Source organism: Halyomorpha halys, unplaced genomic scaffold (assembly GCF_000696795.3).
Source record: "Halyomorpha halys isolate HHAL.00 unplaced genomic scaffold, Hhal_1.1 Scaffold350.1, whole genome shotgun sequence".
Lineage (NCBI taxonomy): Eukaryota > Metazoa > Arthropoda > Insecta > Hemiptera > Pentatomidae > Halyomorpha > Halyomorpha halys.
The window spans coordinates 690,342-710,587 of NW_027107986.1; the positions used below are offsets into that span (position 1 = coordinate 690,342).

Consider the following 20,246-nt stretch of genomic DNA (forward strand, 5'->3'; position numbering starts at 1 on the left):
CCCAAAGTTCCATATTCCTTTGCCGCCATTTGGCCGTGTCCTTCACATCGACTACCTCGGGGTCAAGATCAGTAACGAATCGTTCCAGATCCCCAGATTATGGCTATTCAGGTTCAGCAGGTGCACAGCGACCTATATTTCTTTCCCTGAAGCAGTCCGTCCATGGACCAAACCTCCGGCTATTGGACACATTTGAAAACCATACCGCGATTCCCGACTAAAGTACAGAGGGTGATTATCACTCCAACGCTCCGTCTGTATGAGTTACCATGGGCCTCATATATCCGGTGGAAGAGGGATTGATTAGTTTATGCAGTATGCATATACGAACCTATTAACTGAGTTAGGACAGTTGTTTCCCTTTTTTCCTCGACGATACTTTCTTGGCACTATTTCCTTAGCAATGCTCACTTGTCCCAGTCCCTTCTTCTATTCTTTAATCTTCTTAGTCTCTGAGGTTTCGAGGAAGTCCCTGTTACACCAGAACCATTCGTACTGATGTCTACCTTGCTCTTTTCCATGCACTTTAAAATTGATTCAAGTAATCATTATTACTGTCACTATGAAATCTGATTTAATATTATAAGAGACTGACAAATTGGAAGTATCAATCAATAAAACGTATATTCTTTTAATTTTCTATTTTATTACTTTTCACAGATTAATGAATCATATGCTAACTAATAATTTTAGATTCGATCTTATTTTATTAATATGGTCATGAATATTGTATAGATTTCATATAATCCAACAACCATTTATTTTAGTTTATAACGTATTGTACAGTTCAGTGAGTAGTTATAATTTAATTTCGTGCTTTTGAAAATATGTGAAATTAAAAGAAAGAATGATTTTCAGATTATATTATTTACACAAATAAACAGTTAGGGTAAATACAATTTCAATTAGGGACATGTAGTTAGTTGAGTTAGGTAATTGAACTTTCAACGACTCTCTTGACACACTTCAATATTATTTCTCTTACTAATTAATTTATTGGTCGCTTTGGAGGACACTTTGCTTAATTAGTGCTCTTGGGAATTTATATTTATATTAGTTGCAGTAATATGAGTTTTTTTATTATGATTTTCAATATAAATATACAATATATTGATGAAGTTTAACAGATGTATGTTGATTTTAACATCACGGTATCATAACACAAAAAAAAGGACCCGCCCCACTAAGACCCCCAGGAAGAGACGGTCCTATATCACTTTTGAAATATTTGCTTAACACCGGAAGAGGAGTCTTTAGATAGTTTAATCGAGCAATATTTAAAAAGCGCCTGAAATTGAAAAAACGGCGTGGCCTAATAAAATAATCGATTTGTTGAGTTAAACGAATAAATGAAAAGCATATAAATTAATTTATGGTACTGCAATATAAACACGAATAGATCGAAAGAGCATATCGAAGGGATCGTTGGTCTCATAGTCATCTAGACAAGACCCAATACTGAAATTGTACCAACTTTTGGTTTTCAAATATTTATGTCGAATTGAGAGTTGTTCTAATCCAAAGTTTTATCTTCTATACTTCCCGGGTGGCTCTATGTGAAAACGTTTCTCCGTCATAATTGGGCGGTGGTTTTTAACGAGTCGTCCGCGGACCGGTGAGCCGAAAGAGGGCCTGACGAAAACTGTTTCTATGAAGATTTATTGTTAGAATTATTTTGGTAACTCTCCTTACCTTTGGGTGTCAGCTAAAAGGTATTAACTGGTAAATGGGCAATAGAATTGTCTCAAAATACATTTATAAACTAATCTATTTTTGGAGTGGTATCTAATTTCTTTTTGGGGTGGGCTGCTTTTGCTTCAAGTCGGGAGTGAGTTGTGGGTCGCACTTTGTTCAATTTCTGGCTTATTGGTCTCCAGATTCTCTAGGTTGGAAACTACTGTGACAGAGCTACCATGATCCTCTAAGGTAATTTCCATCAAGACCCACAGCTTCCTGTAGATTTGTCCATTCTTCTAGTTACATATGTGAAATTAGATTGCCCATTTAATATCTTTGTTAGCTGCAATGATCTGGATGCTTAAACCCGTAACCGGGTAAACCGTAGTATTCGGTTTTTTATTTATTTATTGACATTTACAACTGTACATAAAATGCAACAAGTAAATTTGAAGTAAGACCAAAATGAGGTGTAGATAGTTGACCGTAGATTACTGATTGGAGAAGATGGTCGGGGGGTGCGGTCAGCAATGAACAACATAAATAAACAAAAATATAACATAAATATTTTTTTGTTTATTTATGTTTTTCTTTGCTGACCGCACCCCCCGCCATCTTCTCCAATCAATAAGACCATAATGGTATTATACAGGCATGTAGAGAAACTACCCATTGGTAGCACTCTACAAAACATTTAAAACCCAAGCTAAGACTGTGCCTTCATATAAAAAAGATAATAACAATATAATAAAGCAATCCACTTCTAGTCGAGGGTTTTGTTGTTTTGCTGGAATTAACAAAAACGGCTACTATTTACGAGTATGTTATTGTCTTATCTTATGAAATTATATACATATTTTTTATTTAATTATTGACATACACAACTGTATTTGCATAAAATTACATCTTGTAAATATGATTTTCTATTACAATCGTATGACACAGACCTCTAGACAAGTTACTAATTTGTAGCACTGTAATAATGTTTCTAAATTAGAAGATCGAGACCATTTTTTTTACAATTGATTATGGGGAGGGGGGGTATAGTCTTATACAAAAGACACCCCTAACTATATACATATTTTATAATTTTAAAAAATTTCAAGTAATAATTCTTAATACAATATAAAAGTAAAGTTAATAACGACATTTCTAGACCTAACAAAACAATTGCCCTCTAATAAGTAAAAAAAAATGTTAATTTAAAAAAAGGACGAAGAGAAAAAATTAATAAATAAATAAAATAGAAGTAATTTGAATAATAGAATTTATAACAGAATGTCCTGCAGCAGGTTGGGCTTCAGTCTTCGGGTTGAGGTTGGGTTTCCCAATTTGTAGGTCACTGCTCCTTCAACTGTCGGTAAATGGAAGTGGAACTTCATGAATCGTTTCTTGATGTAATCCTCCATTGATTCCATTTGTAATTTCCGATGAAATTGGCTATTTCTTACAAACCAAGGAGCATCCACTGCGATTCTTAGAACTTTAGATATAGTTATAGAACATTAAGGTATTTATGGATGATTTTATTTGTGACAATGTAAGGAGCATTGAAGATTTTATGAAGTATTTAGGATTGTAAGGATTGGATACGAGAGGAACAAGAAGGTTTAGTGGAGCCCCAAAGCTCAAATCTGTACGTTCAGATAGGCCTTTTTATAATAATCTAGATCAGTTTTTGTAATGGATTGGAAGTTATATTTTTGTTTGAATTATCTATGTATTAGCTCTTCAAATCAATGTATTAGTTTTGTTTTGGTAAAATGTATTTATTTGTTTTACTGTAAACTGATATACTGGTGTGACTGGTATTGCTCTGGTTAGATCTCATCGTCATAATCGTCTCATAATCGCTGTCTAATAGTGAATTTGTTTAGTGGGTCACTGGGGAGGATCTGAAAGGGTGAATTCGGGAGAGTGAATTTGTCGATCAAATGAAATGAAAATTGTGTAATGGAAGGGAAAAGAAAGGGAAAGAAAAAAAAGGAATAAATTGAAATATTTGTATTTATTGTGTAGACTGGAATTGATTGTAAAAGAAAACTGTGGAAAAGGGAATAAAAAGTTTTCCTTCCTGTTTATTATATCATGTAAAAATATGTAATTTATAAATGTCCGATCACGGATTGATTAGTATGCTGTGCAATGTAGCAACCCGATTTATTTGGGCAGCATGAAAAACTAAAGCATCTCTCTCTTAAACAGCAATATTCGTAAACTAACGGCTCATAGAAATTCTTTAAATATTTTTTTTAAATCCCTCATGGAATGTTGGAAAATAAAATTTTCCAATGTCGCGCTCATTATCTCAACTCATTTGCTGAAGTGTACTAATAAAGATAGAAGTGAAGTAGAAGAAAAACATTACTCACAATTACCCATTAGAGAGATTATTCCCTCAGCATTATCAAATCGTCCAACTTATCTTCAACAAATAGCTGCTTGTTAATCTTTTATTTGGTAATTTGAATTGGCCTTGAGATGAACTCAGAATAAAAAATTCCTGGATTAAATCCACAGAAATAACAAATATTGTTGTAAAAATTAGACCAGTGCAATGCTTTGAAACGATATTTATTAAATAAATTAAAGACTTTATTAAATGATTATTTGATGAAGTCATCTCAATCAAATAACCACCTGATTTATTTCTTAAAATTATTATTCAATATATTAGACATTTGTTGAAATAAAACGAAATATTGTTAAAACAGTTATTCATTATATCTCATTTATATCAACGATCTTCCTGATTCCATTCACCCCGCACACCACCATCTATTTACTGTCGATCTCCAAATCTATCTGTCCTTCCATCCCTCCGAGATGCTTGAGGCCATCCAAAAGATACAAGAAGATATTGACAGCATTAACGCATGGGCGTTTAACAATGATTTGAAGCTGAATCCTGAAAAACCAAGGCCATTCCTATCGGTTCCAAGCGCCTCCTTCATACCCTCCCTTACTGTCCTCTACTCTTCCTTAACAACCAACCGATTCACTTCTATCCTACAATAAAAAACCCTGGAGTCACCTTTGATCAACACCTCTCCTGGAATAATCACATTTCCCAAATCACACGCAAATCCATAACTGTACTCAAACAATTCCTAAGATTCCGTAATTCCTATCCTCAGAACACCCGTCAGCTCCTAGTATCCTCTCTCGTCTTCCCCTACTTCGACTACGGTTCCTTGGTCTATGGAGGGCTATCTTCAGGACTAGAGTTGAGACTGAAGAGACTCATGAACTTTGTATGATTTATCTTTGGGTTCCCTAGGCACTCTCAAGCCTCTCGCTGGTATACCGAGTTGAAGTGACTCTATCCAACCTCCCGAAGGCAATACTTCCTTGGTGTTTTCCTATTCCAAGTTCTTAAAATAAAAAAAACCTATCTATATCCTAGATCTCCTCACTCTTCGTTCATCCATCCACTTATTAAACACCAGATCCCAACCGATTGATTTATATATGCCCTCCTATAGAACCGCCTTCTTTAGCAAATCCTTCGTCATACGTGCAACCTCCTTCTGGAATTCTCTTCCCCTCTATATTCACCAGTCCTCATCTATTCTTTCCTTTAAACAACACCTATTCCTCCACTTATTGTATAACCAAACCTCCGCATCATTCTAATCAAATAAATAGGCATATATTGATTGGCATTATAAACAGTAGTAATGCTAATATACGAATGTAATTTAATTTTCTATCTGAAACTTGTAAATGCTTGCCAGATAAAAATCTTAATATATGTACCATGTATTTATTCTTAGGGGACATATGTCCCAGAATAAAAGTATTTTTTCATTTCATAAAAACAATTATCTGATAATTATATTTACTATTATTTTGTAAAATACATTATTTCACAAAAAACATGAAGTCTACTTTGTTTTGGTATTTTAAATTGATCGTGATGGATTTTCGGGTAATTTGTAATATATTCTCATTCTAGGATAGGTGTGGGGCAGAAACCTAACCCGCACAGCAAAAAGGTATTTGGGGATGGTCGTGTACTTCCAAACTGAAGCATTTTTCTTCTCACTACTTATTTTTTTCTTTTTAAGTGTAACACTTTACGTTAGTGGCATATTTTTTTTATTTTTATGTACTTTGTTTACTATAAATTTTAATTATTTAAAAAAATATATATAAGTAAGACACTTCCCTTTAATACGAAGAATATATCCCCGTATGAAGGATTGATTTAATTGATACATAAATCATTAATATTTTTCTGTTTTAACACACGAGTTTTAAAAAGTATGATTAATAATAACAACAATAAAGGCTTACCAAACCTGAAGGTTATACCTTATTTATTTCTTATATCCATATTTCTTTCGAAACCTTCTTCCTTACTATATTTTATCAACTTAGTTGTATTTAGTTTTATGGTTCCCTTGTTCTCACCCAAATATACCAAAATATAGGTAAACAAATTAAAATATAAAACATAATAAATAGTACCCATTAATTGTAGGGAAGTAAATAAAGTCCTTTTCCAAGTAAACAGTTCATCTTATCGTTATCTGCGCATTATTACAAACAAGTGCGTTCTTCAATTCTGGCACAGTTGTTCCTTTATATTTTTATTTTTTAATTACTATCCGAGTTAGCGGTTGTTTTAATAATGTCAATTAACTAATTATTAATATTTATAGTGTTAATCATGTCAAATACTACCTATCTTAAACAATTTGTTTATTTCGCAGCCATGACAATATAGTTCAGGATGCATAAAGCCCATCATAAAACACATCCAAAAATACTTCAGGATTTAGTTTTTCCCTCACTGGACAATAAAATGCATTTTTGAATAGTCTAAGTATTTAGTAATTATATGAAGCTACAATAAAAATTGCAACAGTATCCAGAAGAAAGATTCCTCTGAGGGGACCAGGCGACCATCCCCGAATACCTTTTTGCTGTGCGGGTTAGGTTTCAGCCCACTATGGTTGTTTGTTGATAAAAAAATTAATTTCATTAAAATATATTTAAATATTTATTTACGGTTTTATTCATATTAAAAATTGAATGTGAATGAAAAATTGAAAGGGAATTTGAATGTAATAATGAACATTATTTTTAAAAAAAATTAATTTGTACTACTACAACCCATGATGGGTGCAGTAATTTGCAAGGAAGTACTGTTACTAGACGAACGGTTGTGCTATGATGCTATGGTGATTTGGCCAGAAATACGTTCGACTGCCAGATATTTACAATTGAGAGTGTCCACATCAGGAGGTTGTGTGAGCTCCCGAACCCAGAGGGTTGACTCACGGCTACTGTGAAACAGAAAATAATTATCTACCTCAGCCGGATTCCAACCCGGGTCCTTGCAGTTATTAGCACAGTACTTTACCACTGAGCTACACACTCCCACAATGAACACTACATATATATAAAATAGGTACATACATAGGAAAACATATATATGTATTAACGATTGACAATTGCTCCACTTTAGACACTTGAGGAAATGATCCTTTCTCTAAGCTCTACCCGCGTCAAAACGTAATCAATCAATGTTCTGATATTTGTAAAAGGTGTAATCTAGATATAGCCGTTTTTGAATTTTTTGACCTCAAAATTAATGCAATTTCTTTTCGAATATTTCTTATTCTTCCCTTTTTATAAACGTTTTTATTACGATCATTACATTCTGAGATAAGAAAGAAAATTTAATCTATGAATTGTGTCGTTCTTTGGTGTCAAATATAAATTCAATTTTTTTTTTTTTTTTTTTTTAATTTTTATTTATTGCTATTTACAGCTGTACATTATAATATATTTAGTAAATCTGATCTAAGTTAAATTGGAGTGTTACAGGCGTGTAGAGAGAGCGTGTCCATCCTCTTTTCAGGCGTCTCGGAGGATTTTCAGGAATGGAAGAGGATGCAAGGTTAGAAACTAGGGGGTTTGAGTGGTAAGGGAGGTTATAATGGAAGGAGTGATATCTGGTTCGGGCTAGATCGGTTACATGGGGAACATTAAGGTCTTTATGTATGATTTTATTTGTGACAAAGTAAGGAGCATTGAGGATTTTGGATTGTAAGGATTGAATACGAGGAATTCGAAGGTAGTGGAGCCCCAAAGCTCAACTTCATATGTCCAGATCGGCCTTATTACAGTCATCTAGATCAGTCTTTTGTAATGTGTTGGAAGTTTAGACCGTTTGTCTAGTAAGTGCTGTAATAGTCGAAATTCCACGTGCAGTTTGCTGTCTTTTCAGTCTTGTGTGAGGATTCCAGGTTAGTCGTTTGTCCAGATGTAGTCCAAGGTAGCGAATCTGTTCAACAGGGGTAAGGGCAACATTATTGAAGTATACTGTAGGGCAGTCACTAGGTTTACGATGAAGGGTAAAGGTATTTTGATGGGATTTATTGGAATTTATCTTAATTCTCCAATTACGACACCATTCTTCGAGGGCTGTGATATGGAATTGGAGATATTGGGATACAATCAATGGGTTATTATTAACAGCGAGCACACATGTGTCATCGGCATACGTGGTGAGGATAGTGTTAGGATTGGTTGGAATGTCAGCTGTATAGACGGTGTAGAGGATGGGACCAAGGATACTACCTTGAGGAGAATTCAATTTCTATAGTCTCAAATCCTTTAGAGTGAATGGAAATAAACTGAACTCAAAAATTCTGATAAAATTTAACAGCTAGGTTATTTCAACCATGTCAATTCAACACACTTCCTAACCATACGATTACACATTCTCTTAAAATCGGGCACAGCTGTTGTTATAGAGTTGAAAAAATGCGAAATTTTACTGAGATGTGTCCTCTCGGTTTTAAATCACACAGCTGTTATGTTCTCATAAATAGGCCAAAAACAGAAAATGGTAAGTTTTGGAATTCTTTTTAGATGCTTCTCTAATTTATCTAGAAATGGGATTTTTTTTTGTGACAAAGTAAGGAGCATTGAGAATTTTGGATTGTAAGAATTGGATACGAGAGGAATTCGAAGAGTTAGTGGAACCCCAAAGCTCAACTCCGTATGTCCCGATAGGCCTTATTATAGTTGTATAGATCTGTCTTTTGCAATAAATTGGAAGTTTAGACCGTTTGTCTTGTAAGAACTGTAATAAGTTTAACTGTATTATAATATAGTATAATATTAAAGTTTTGTGAAAATATGCATAACCCTGACGTGGTTTGGTGATATATCAGCAGACTTTGACCCCTGATTTTCGCAAGCTTCTGATGTAATTGAAATGATCTTCATCAGTATTTTAGTACTGTAATTTTGGAAATAAACGCTTAGTATTGGTTCGTTACATGAATAGACAATGCTTTACCAAACATTTCCTCGACGATTATCAAACTAAAGTTTTAGTTCCTTCAACTGAGTTTAAAAGTTAGTTACATAAAAATGATAATGATGCCAATGATTAAAAGGTTTTCTTAATCAATGAAAAACAAAATAGAAATAATTAGAGAAATGTAATTATTATAGCATGGTAATCGAAAACATGTCATAAAATATCCTTTATTGAAAATTACAAGGTGGAAAAGAGTGCAATTAATTGGAGTGCAGCTTTATTTTTTAATTTGATTAACACTGAAGCCATTTTCACCCATTGCATTCATATTTATATTCTCCCCTGTAATTCCTATTCAAGTAATAATTTAAATATGTACTTTACCAGAAGTTTTAAATTTTGTTTTGAGAATGTTTGTCTTATCCTAACCTAATATTGTTATCTCTAAAAACATACGTCTCTCTAGCTAAAGCAGGAATTGCAAAACTTCTCTTTCTCTGTTTTTGAGAACACAGAGCTGTATAACGAATGCAAAAATGAGTAGACATGTCTCATTATCGCATTTTTTCAACTCTAGACCAATACAACAGCTGTTCCAGATTTTAAAAAAATCTGAGATGGTAGGGTTTAAAAGTTTGTTGAATCAACAGTGAATGACCCAGATCCCTGAAAATATGCGTTTAAACCATGACTAAATAAAACTGGCAATAAATATTTGTTTTTATGATTATTAAATATGTTGTGTTTATGTGATTATTAATAGTCTTTAAGAAAAGAACCTAATCGAGCAACTCAGAGCAACAATGATGTCAAGGACATTTGAATAATTAATTAATAAGGTAGTGATGAAAATAAACTGAGCAATGATTTCTTATCGCCCTGATAATTGTCATTGTTTTATCTCTTGCTATCATGATGTATACTGCCTCTCTAGCGATTGAGGCTACTTAAAACATTGCAATCGGACACAAACATGTTCAAATTTACTAAGTTTTTTAAATTTTGATTTCCGAGTAGATATATACTCGTGTGATAAATAGGTATTGTTTAATTTCAAAATTATCCTATTAAAAAAATTCATAAATATACTAATTTACTAAAAATACTAATTTCAATATTCTTTTCATTTAAAAAATTTCTTTTTATTTTTAATACAGTCATATACTAACGATTCATTTTTTAAATTAATTTTTCTAACTTTTATGTTTAAAAATAATTATGTATGGTTACAACTCATGAAATGTCAGGGATTTAGTACTTTGTAAGGAAGTACTGTTACTAGACCAACGGTTCTGCAAGGATATCATTTGGCCTAAGGTTACTCATTTTATGAGGCTCGGTGGTTCCCGAACCCACAGAGTTGACTCATGGCTCCAGTGACAGAATAAATAATTATCTGTCAGAGCCGGATTCGAACCCGGGTCCTTAGAGTTTGTAGAAAAGCGCCTTACCACTGTGCCTCTCCGCTCCCATATAATGATAACATTCTTTATTTATTTTGCTACCTTTAAAATATTATAACAGGTATTGAAAATCGAATTTACTGCCTTAGACTAAAATTAAAAAATGAAAGTAATATAATAATAAAACTACCCCTAATAATAATAATTTGGAAAATAGACATTAATTTTAATCAATTAAGTCTGTATCAAATGTAAAAAATAAAATAAAAAGGTATCGCATAAAATAAAACCACAAATCTGATAAAACTGACTCCGACAGATATAAAATCTAAAGTAAAATTTCAGGGTCTTATAAGCAAACCTTTTCAGATAAAAACAGGGCTAAGACAAGGCTACGGCTTATCTCCCATACTTTTCAACATAGTCCTGGATAAAATCATGAAGGAATTCTGGGAAAAAAATAGCTTAACATAGTAGGGAACAAAAGTAATAATATAAAAGTGAGTTGTTTGGCATTTGCAGACAATCTCGATCTGTTGGCGGAATCAGAGGAAGTGACTATTAGTCAAATAAATACCCTACAAATAATAGCAGAAAGAGCAGGCCTACAAATATCATTTGGAAAAACAGAGCTCATGACTACTAAAGTACGTTTCAAAAAAGAAGCAGTAAACACTTTAAGAGTATAAAAAGTATGGAAAACTAAAAGTGACCAGAAAATTTAAGCATTTGGGGGAAATAATGTGTAACAACCTTTCTGAGAAAGAAAACATCCGAGAGACAATCACAAAATTAGAAAAAAAGCAAAGTTAAGGCATTACGTTGTGATATGGCCTGTGATTTTATACGAGATGAAGACCGCATGCTTACCCAACTTGGAAAAGCTGCTAAGAATAGTAAGGAGGATCTTAAGAAAAATCTATGGGCCAGGGAAAACACAAGAAGGTCACAGGCAAAGATCTAACGAAGAGATCTACAGAAAAATCAAAGACCTGGAAACCGAGATAAGAATCGGAAGGTTGGTGTTCTATGGGCACATGAAAAGGTTGAAGGAGGAAATACTGAACAAAAAGATCTTTAACAAAATGTTTAGCTACAAAAATAAGGGAAGATAATCGAGGCAAATAAGAGAAGAATTAAAGAACCTTAATGTTAATGTAAACCTTAATGAAAATTTCAGATACCGACTGTCTAGATAGAGACACATACAGGAAAACACTGAAAAATCTCGCTAATATTGGAAGAAGAAAAAAAGAGAGGCACGAAGTGGTCCGAAGAAAGAAAAGAAAGGCAGTAGAGGATCATGAAACTAAGATGGGAAGAAAGAAAATCAAGACTCCGAAAGAAGCCTAACCAATGATATTTGTGTGGTCTTTAGTGGCCGATACGTGATAAAATAAAAATCTTTAATTTCATAAATCATAAGGTAGGTAACTTCTAAAAAAACAAAAATGAGCTAAAGATAATTATTAATAAAGAGCAGTTAATTTTTATACAAGTTTTAAATAAAAATTACTAAATTAATAGAAACATTACATTAAAAAATAAAAGATAAACGATAATCTAAAAGAAAAAAAAGTAAATAATTATAATAAATAGAACGATCAAATCAATCAACGATTAATGTTTTATTTACATATTTACAGGTATATCGTTTAATTCCGATTTCTTTCTTCAAACAACCAAAAAAAATAAGTTAGTTGCCACTTCCACATGCTTTATAACTGAGGCAGTTCCACGGTTATTGCATTTTTGTGAATTTTAAATGAATAGAAATTTGTTTTAAAAAACATTTTTGAATAGCCAAGTTTTCATTTCTCGTTGTAATTATAATGAGTTTACTTTTAGGATTTGCCATTTAGGGCAAGATGGATTATGTAATTACAACGAAAGCGCAAGGTCGGTGAGTTACTGGTTTGCTGGAGCTGGCAATTCCTTCCTCGGGCTATATTCAGCCCATTTCTTTTCAATAACTACCAACTAGCGTAACCGATGAATTCATCTGCCAGTTTTAGGATACATTAATAAGTCAAAGAGGCCTTGAAAAAAAAAATCAAATTATTACCCTCAATTTTCGATTAGTTTATTGAAAACTGTATATAAGAGTTAGGAGTCAAACTTTTAATGGCTCTACCTACCGATCATTGCTGATTAAATGAAAAAATGATTATGAAAAACATGAAAGTGCATTTTATGTTACTGTTTACAATTAACTTTTGTGAATTTTAATAATAAAAGAAATAAGAATTAAGATCAAAATAAATTTTGAAATAAATCAATTATATGCCTGATCTGAGTGCATGGAAGGTTGAAATGTGTGTTAAAAAAAGTGATAACAGTAAATAATTCTGTAATTAAAAGTTTTAAAACGTAAAAGAAAAGTGGCAAAATAGGTAATTAAACATAAGCTAAGGCACGCTTATTAAGAAATTTATACAATTCTCTATTGTTTTATTGTTTCATAGCATGATTTGACTGAAATTAAGGACGTGGGAAGATTAGCCTGCAAAAGGTTTTTAAATTATTGTATGTGAGGTATGCTAAATTATTATTAATAATGTTGTTTGTTGAAATTGTTAAAAATGAATGGATAATAAAAGTTGTACATTATTAGATTGTTCTTGAGGATGGCCGAATTGCCCGAAACGTTCTACTTTTAAAGATTATTTTGAGACAACTTGGATACAAATTAATTTATTTAAAATTTAAATATTTTGTTTATTTTTCATTCAGTGCTCAATATCCTTAAAACTACAATACGAAAAAAAAAATAATGCATATTTTAAAGTAGATTAAATTTGTTAAACTATGAGCCCTAATAGACCACTTTACGTTCAATAGTTCCCAAGATGCAGTCTTCCAAATAGAAACACTTTTTTTCTAAATATCGAAAAATCAACATTTAATGAATCTATTTTGGCGAATATCATGAAACTATTAAACGTAATAGTTATAGGTAATAACGCACCATAAAATAGTTTATAATGATTATCTTCTCAGGAGTAGCATTTTCCATGATATATTCGATAATAAATTTAAAAAATAATGATTTCTCATTTCATCTCAGGAACTATTGTTCTTACTAAACTAGTTTACTGCACTATTGTAGTTCATAACGATTATCTTCGTAGCAGTTTCCACGATATTAGCCAAAATATATTCCCGATATTTTTCGTTATTTAGAATAAAAATTTCTTTTACGACTAATAGTTTGGAAAATTTATTATTCTTTAAAATATTTTTTATGTTTGTTTTGTGTTTTAGATAGTTTTAAGGATATTAAGTACTTAATGAAAAAAGAACAAATCCTTTAGGCTTTTCTTGAATAAAATGAACTGGAGTATCGAACCTTAAATACTTTTAAGGGCATTTACTGTACCCGTTTTATTGCCTAAGCATTGAACCATTTACTGACATTTTTTTTAATTAAAAGAACAATGATTTTATTGTAACTTCTAGAACAGCCCCTATTATTTATTCCCCCTTACTGTGATTAGCAGAATCATCAATTTTTACACTAAATTGTATATTTTTAAAGTTATCAAAAATTAAAAAGAAATAACTTGAGTTTTTCTCCTCTTTGCCTCTTAGACTAAATCTAACCCAACGAAGAACTGAGTTTATTCCTTATTCACTTGTTAATTCTATTGCGTTGAAAATTCATTACCGATTTCGTTTATATGAATGTACAAACGTAATAAATTCGTTAGAACATGTATACATCTTACAATTCTAACTTATCGAAATTTTATGCAGTAATTGACCAAGGGCCCAAAGAATAATCATTAATCCTTGGGGAAAACCACAAGTTCCAAGGCAATTGAAACAAAACAAGTTCTGCTTCATCTTTTACATTAATTTTCCCCCATTGAAAACATTAAGAACTGTTTCTTAAGCATCACTCAGTAGCTATAATATCCAGAGTTAATGAAAAATATTTTTAAAAAAAAGTCTAAAATCTTCATAAAATAATATGTAATGAATATTAATATATTTTACTGTTACATGGATAGTTAGTTATGTATAAATGTGTTTTTCATATTGTTTTTAACATTCGTTCTCATTGTTCATATATGAGGATTTATTATATAACTTTCAAATGAATAAGGAAAATATACCCGCTGTTCACACTTCTCCTTTCCTGCTTCAGTATCTTATTTTACCATTTTTAAAAATTGAAAAGGGTCCATATTATAGGTTACGTTCGTTGGGAATGTGAAGATGTTTATGAGAATTTACTGTCTATGACCTACCATATATTTCAATACTAAATTGAAACGTTTGTTCTTTTTTAATACCTTATTTATTTATAATTTAATACTGTATGCAGTGATTGGCAATCCTGAATCTACTTATACCACTTTTTTTGTTTACCCCCGTGTGATAATATCTGCTATGGGGAAGAGAGAGGTTATCCTTGTAAGCAGCCTATTCTACCCAGTGTTGGAGGGTCGGGATTTCATTCCATGGGACCATCACGAAATAAAAGTCATACCAGGGTGGAACCAGACCTGCGCCGTTGCAGATATGAAGTTGCTAGGGCCTCTTCCAGAAGACGCTATTACCCAAATTATTTTTTTTTAATTTATAAATTTTAAGAAATGAATTAATATTAATTTAACTTTTAATCACCTTCATTTAACGAATGAATTCCTACCAGATTACAAACATCAATTTAAAACTACTTGGGAATAGGGGCCAGTTTCGGATAAAATTCAATGATTGCTAATTTTTCACAATTGTTACTTACATTCATAATATTGAGCACTAATTTTGTTTCAGACGGGTGCCTTTGGTAAAGACTTAGACAGACAATCCTGCCTTAGACAAGGTAAGAAATTAAATGATGTTAAAATTTATCCATATCACATTAATGTAATAGCAAGGATGTATTTGGAATTACATGGGATATATATGGGGAATACATGGGATATATATGGGGAATACATGGGATATATTTGGAAAAACACAAGCCTTATTACTGACATTGGTTTCGTTTTCACCACATTAATTTCATAACCGTTATATGTTAACTGATAATTCAACAAAAACAAATTTTTCAACACAATCAGAAATTTTCTGTCGTCGAAATGAGGAATAAGATGAAATACTTGAGGGCTGTCTTGCAAATGTTTGATAACTAGAAATTTTTTCTTAACAACCTAGAGGCAATTAAGATACTTACCTCCATTTTGAATAAATTTTTCATAACAGTAAAAAAAAAAAATTATACACAACATTAATGAGTGAAAAATTAAAACGAGCAGGGGCAATGTAGCAAAATAAAAGTTTAAAAAAATGCAACCTATAAAATATAAACTTTTTCTCACATTTATAAAATTTTTCTTCAGAAAAAATAAGTACACTTTGTATAAATTGATGACTCCACTTACAATACATAAATCAAGAAATTAAATAAAATAACAATAAAAAATTGTTAATTTTTGGAAACATTTAATTTATTCGGTTAAATAAAACGAATAAAAGCAGCGTTTAATAAAATAAAATAATTAATATGACAACTACTTGAACGTAGAGATTTGGTGCACAAATTTAAATATTTGCAATTTACAAGACATCAATTTTCTAGCTTTAGGCGTTGTATCCGGAGGAATAAATGTTAGGGACAACTGAAGCTAGGGAATGACAAAAAGCAATAAATTATTTATTGAATTATTTCTACTGTTTATTAAAACGTTTACAATTTTCGAAAAAAAAATCATTTAATAAAATTATTAATATTTATTTCTTATACTTCAGAAAGAGACAAATCATTGGCATGTAATAACAATTTAAAAAAAATGTATACTTTCTGTGTAACACTCCAAAAATGCTTAATTTTGTTAATAATTTTTTTTCCTGAGAAATCGGAATAGGCTATAACTTCCTGGGAAAATCCTGAACATTTAGCAAAAAGTTGCATCACAATCCGATGAACGGTATGCCAGTGCATAAAGTATAAACAATCAAATATTAATTTTTATGTACAAGATATTTAGTTGATATTTTTAATATGATAATAAATAGAACAAAGAATAATTACAAAAATGTCAATTGAGTCTAAAAATGCTTTTTAACCTGTAGACTTCAAGATTGATAAGATAAAGAGCACTTGTGTTTAAATAAACATTTGTGACTTCCTCAAAATTATTAATTATTAATGTTGTTTGTTAATTTAAAGATCGTAATTATATACAATGCTGTTCTATTTGACAGTTTCTTATGTAATTATAACTATTTTCCTGTTCTAGCATATCATATTGTTAGCCCGACTTAAGCCTCTCTCAGATATCTTCCCTTTTTTTATTTTACCCCTGATGGAAAAAAAGAAAGGTCGTATATTATATGTTTGCATAGGAAAGATGCTCCCGAACACATCTTAAAAAATTAAATATTTTAAGTTTGCACCGTAAAGACCAATTTAACTATAAAGTTCATACAAGACTGAAAAGAAAACTGCTCGTCGATTCCGACTATTACAACATTTACTAGACAAACGGTCTAAGCTTCCAGTTCTTTACAAAAGACTGATCTACTTGACTATAAATAAGGCCTAGCTGGACATACGGAGTTGAGCTTTGGGGCTCCACTAAATAATCGATCCTTACAATCCAAAATCCTTCGTAAAATCCTCAATGCTCGTTACTTTGTCACAATTCAAATCATCCATCCGGACCTCAATGCTCCATATGTTGCCGATTTAGCCTGAGCCAGACACCAATCCTTCCTTGATGACCCGATAATCATCTTAGGCGTCTGAAAAGAAGATGACCCCGAGATCTTCTTCTTCAGTAACGTAATTAGAGTTCTATCAATGAGTAGATTCTCCACATGTCTGTATCATGTTATTTTATACCTAATAGCAAATTCACTAGTTGTATATAATTGTATACAGTTATAAATAAACTACTAAAAAAAAAACTATAAACTTACGCATATACTTGAGTGTAAATGTTGCGGGAGGTCAGGAGAATAACTCTTGGAGAGTAGGTCAACTGTTTCTGGCTGACTATGAGAGGACTATACCTAAGCGATGGCTATAGTGAGTACATAGATTGAGAGAATTTCTCTCTAGCCATCTATTACTAGACTTTTTGGTCCAGGCTTTTTTCTTTGACTAAAGTTGCTTAAGGACTCAGTAATTTATTTTAGTGTTTCTCTCTCTAACGTAATGAAACATAACTGGAATATTACTTGACGACATGTAAATTTGGGGACCACAGGACACGAATTTAAACATGAACCCCAATAATATGAATAGTATCTTCCGAACTATGACTACCAGAAAGTATAGTGGGAGATGTCCTGAGAGAAATTCTTTAAATCTTAACGTACGTATCAACTTGATTGATCACATAGGTTTACTGATCTCATAGTCAACTAGAAAGACCAACTCTCCGAGAGTTACTCTCGAGATTTCTCGCAACATTTACACTCCAGTTTATACTTTACGGTGTACTCTCAAAATAATTAATTTCTGATAATGGGTTCGGGGATCTCTTTCCCAACCCATTATCCCAACTATGAAAACATGTAATATTCGGCCTTTCTTTATCACTATGACATCGTCTTCAAAACATCGTACGATTGGTTCATCTGAAAGGGATTTTTTTTTTTTTAGAGTGTTTTATATTAGCTTAATGTTAATTTTCTCTTCTTAGATATGAAATAACACAATTTCACGAATTTAATTTGTAAAATCAAAAAGTCCCACCGAAAATGATTTGTAGGAAAATCTCAGGTCAGTCATTGTGTAATTGTTTAGATTTATAAATTAAAAAACAAGTTTATATTAATTGATCATATACAATTAAATTTGTATTATGACATGAGTATTGCGGTACATATTTCAGCTTTAGTGTCTACATATTTTCCTCCCGAGTTAATTGCTTAAAACATAAAATTTTAGCCCTACAAGTTTCAACTTTGAGATTTAGTTACGTATTAAAAATAAGGAAATAATATTTTTATAGTAGTATTATACTTATTACTCATTTTATTATTATTATTATTTTTCATAAAACAGTTCAAAAATAACAGATTGCTAATTAATGATATATCTTTAACTTTTGACTTCAGTAACTGAACCGGTAGAACATCATCTCATAGATTCACTTAAATTTACCGATTTTCTTGCACATTAGTCAAATTGTATGTCATTATCTTTGATCGCATATTATGTAAGAACCGACAACATCTCAACAGTTCAATATCCTGAAACTTCCTTTTTAAATCTTTACCCAATGAATATGATTCAAAACAATTGAAATTAAAAAAAAAATAATAAAATATTTTTTATACTGTTTTCGTTATTATTCAGAATAGTTTTGTTTTTATTTTATTACATTGACCATATATGTATACATTTTTTTGTATGTTCTGGAAAAATCCTTTCAAAGTTAGTCTTAGTCTGAAGTTTTACTAGGTCAGTATAATTAGATCAAATAAAAGCCTTGATTGGAATAAATTCTGGTAGGGATAGAAATTATTTTAATCTATGCATTCTTCGTGTAAATCAGTGCTGAGAGCTGGATGACTTGGAAGAGTTTTCATCCATAAAGCCGTTTCGATCCATCCCGCAGATCTTCATCCAGGTATATATCACATATGGCACATCTATGATCTTATGATATTTAAATCCTCAATCCATTCACTAGAAACTTGTGGCTTTCTGTACAACTTGTATCCTTTCTCACAAAGCTACAAAAGTTGAACATTTGTTTTTATCCCGCTCCACTGCCCTCTGGAATTCCCATCCCGTCTTCATTCAAGTCCGTAATTTTCCTATACCTTATCTTATTGCAAACCGACACTCTCCATTCATAATGCTTAATTTAATAATGGAATTTGGATCAGAACTGAATATTTTTTTAATGAAAAAAAGTTATTTTATTTTCTAATGAGGGGGTATTAGTTGACTATATATTAATGTGGTCAGCAAATAAACAAAAACTTACTTATTTGTGCCATCGTTTCGACCTGAATTTCTGGCCTTCGTCAGGGCTAAAAAGAAAAAAGAGATAACAACCATCACTCAGAGAAACATAAAAATAAAGGAAAATGTTTCATTCATAAATCATTGATTAATTAATGAATGTCTAAGGGTTCAAAATATTATACACTATTTATTTTATTTTCAATGAAAAAAACAAAACCTTCAATACTTCTTATCTTTTTATCTAATCTTCCGAACGTTTCGGACATCCGCCCATTAGCTAATTCAATGTTAATTATATTGTTTCACATGATTGCTTTGAGGGATTTGTCCTGACTTCTAAAACCTGTCATATTTTGATTCCATAAACTATTTGTAGACTTCCATCTACCTGTCTCTTTCCTATATTCGACTTTCATTAGAGTTCCATACCGCTTTCAAAAGCCGTATGCGTCTTGCAAGCCACAGTGTGCTCACACCTGATTTAAGTGAAAATATATATTGCGATAGCTTCTTGATTTTAAAGCGACAGTTCACACATTTAAAATAGTTGTTTGATGAGATGGAAAGGTCAATATTATTTGAAACAGTAAGGTCAGTGCTGAGGTCTATGCCTGAATGGATTGGTAATCAAGTGCCACGAAGGATGGCAAGTGACTGGTTCTCCTCTGACCCAGATTGTCAAGGTACATCCTCCTTGTCCTAGTGTACCCTCTAGTTCCTTATCATGTCCGGCACGTGATGTGAGTTACTGGTGTTTGACTTTAAAAAAAATATCTATGTACCTTATAGACACACTCACTAATCAACGACTAAAACCTTTCCAAATTAATAATCAGTATTAAGTAAAATTATTTTATTTGCATTTCTAAGCTATATTGTTAAAATACATCGGTTTGCTCAAAAAAGAAGCAATCTTATCAATCTTTTATAGACTTAATTAATC

At 31.7% G+C, this 20,246-nt stretch overlaps 1 protein-coding gene across 1 annotated transcript in view; it reads left to right on the forward strand.

Annotated features, from left to right (window-relative positions):
• LOC106681602 (CLN3 lysosomal/endosomal transmembrane protein, battenin) overlaps positions 1-20,246 on the forward strand; it is a 140,453-nt gene that overhangs the window by 83,057 nt on the left and 37,150 nt on the right. The window contains exon 5 of the mRNA XM_067046351.1: positions 15,148-15,196. The gene's annotated coding sequence lies outside the window, so the exon portion shown is untranslated. The remainder of the gene's footprint in view (positions 1-15,147; positions 15,197-20,246) is intronic.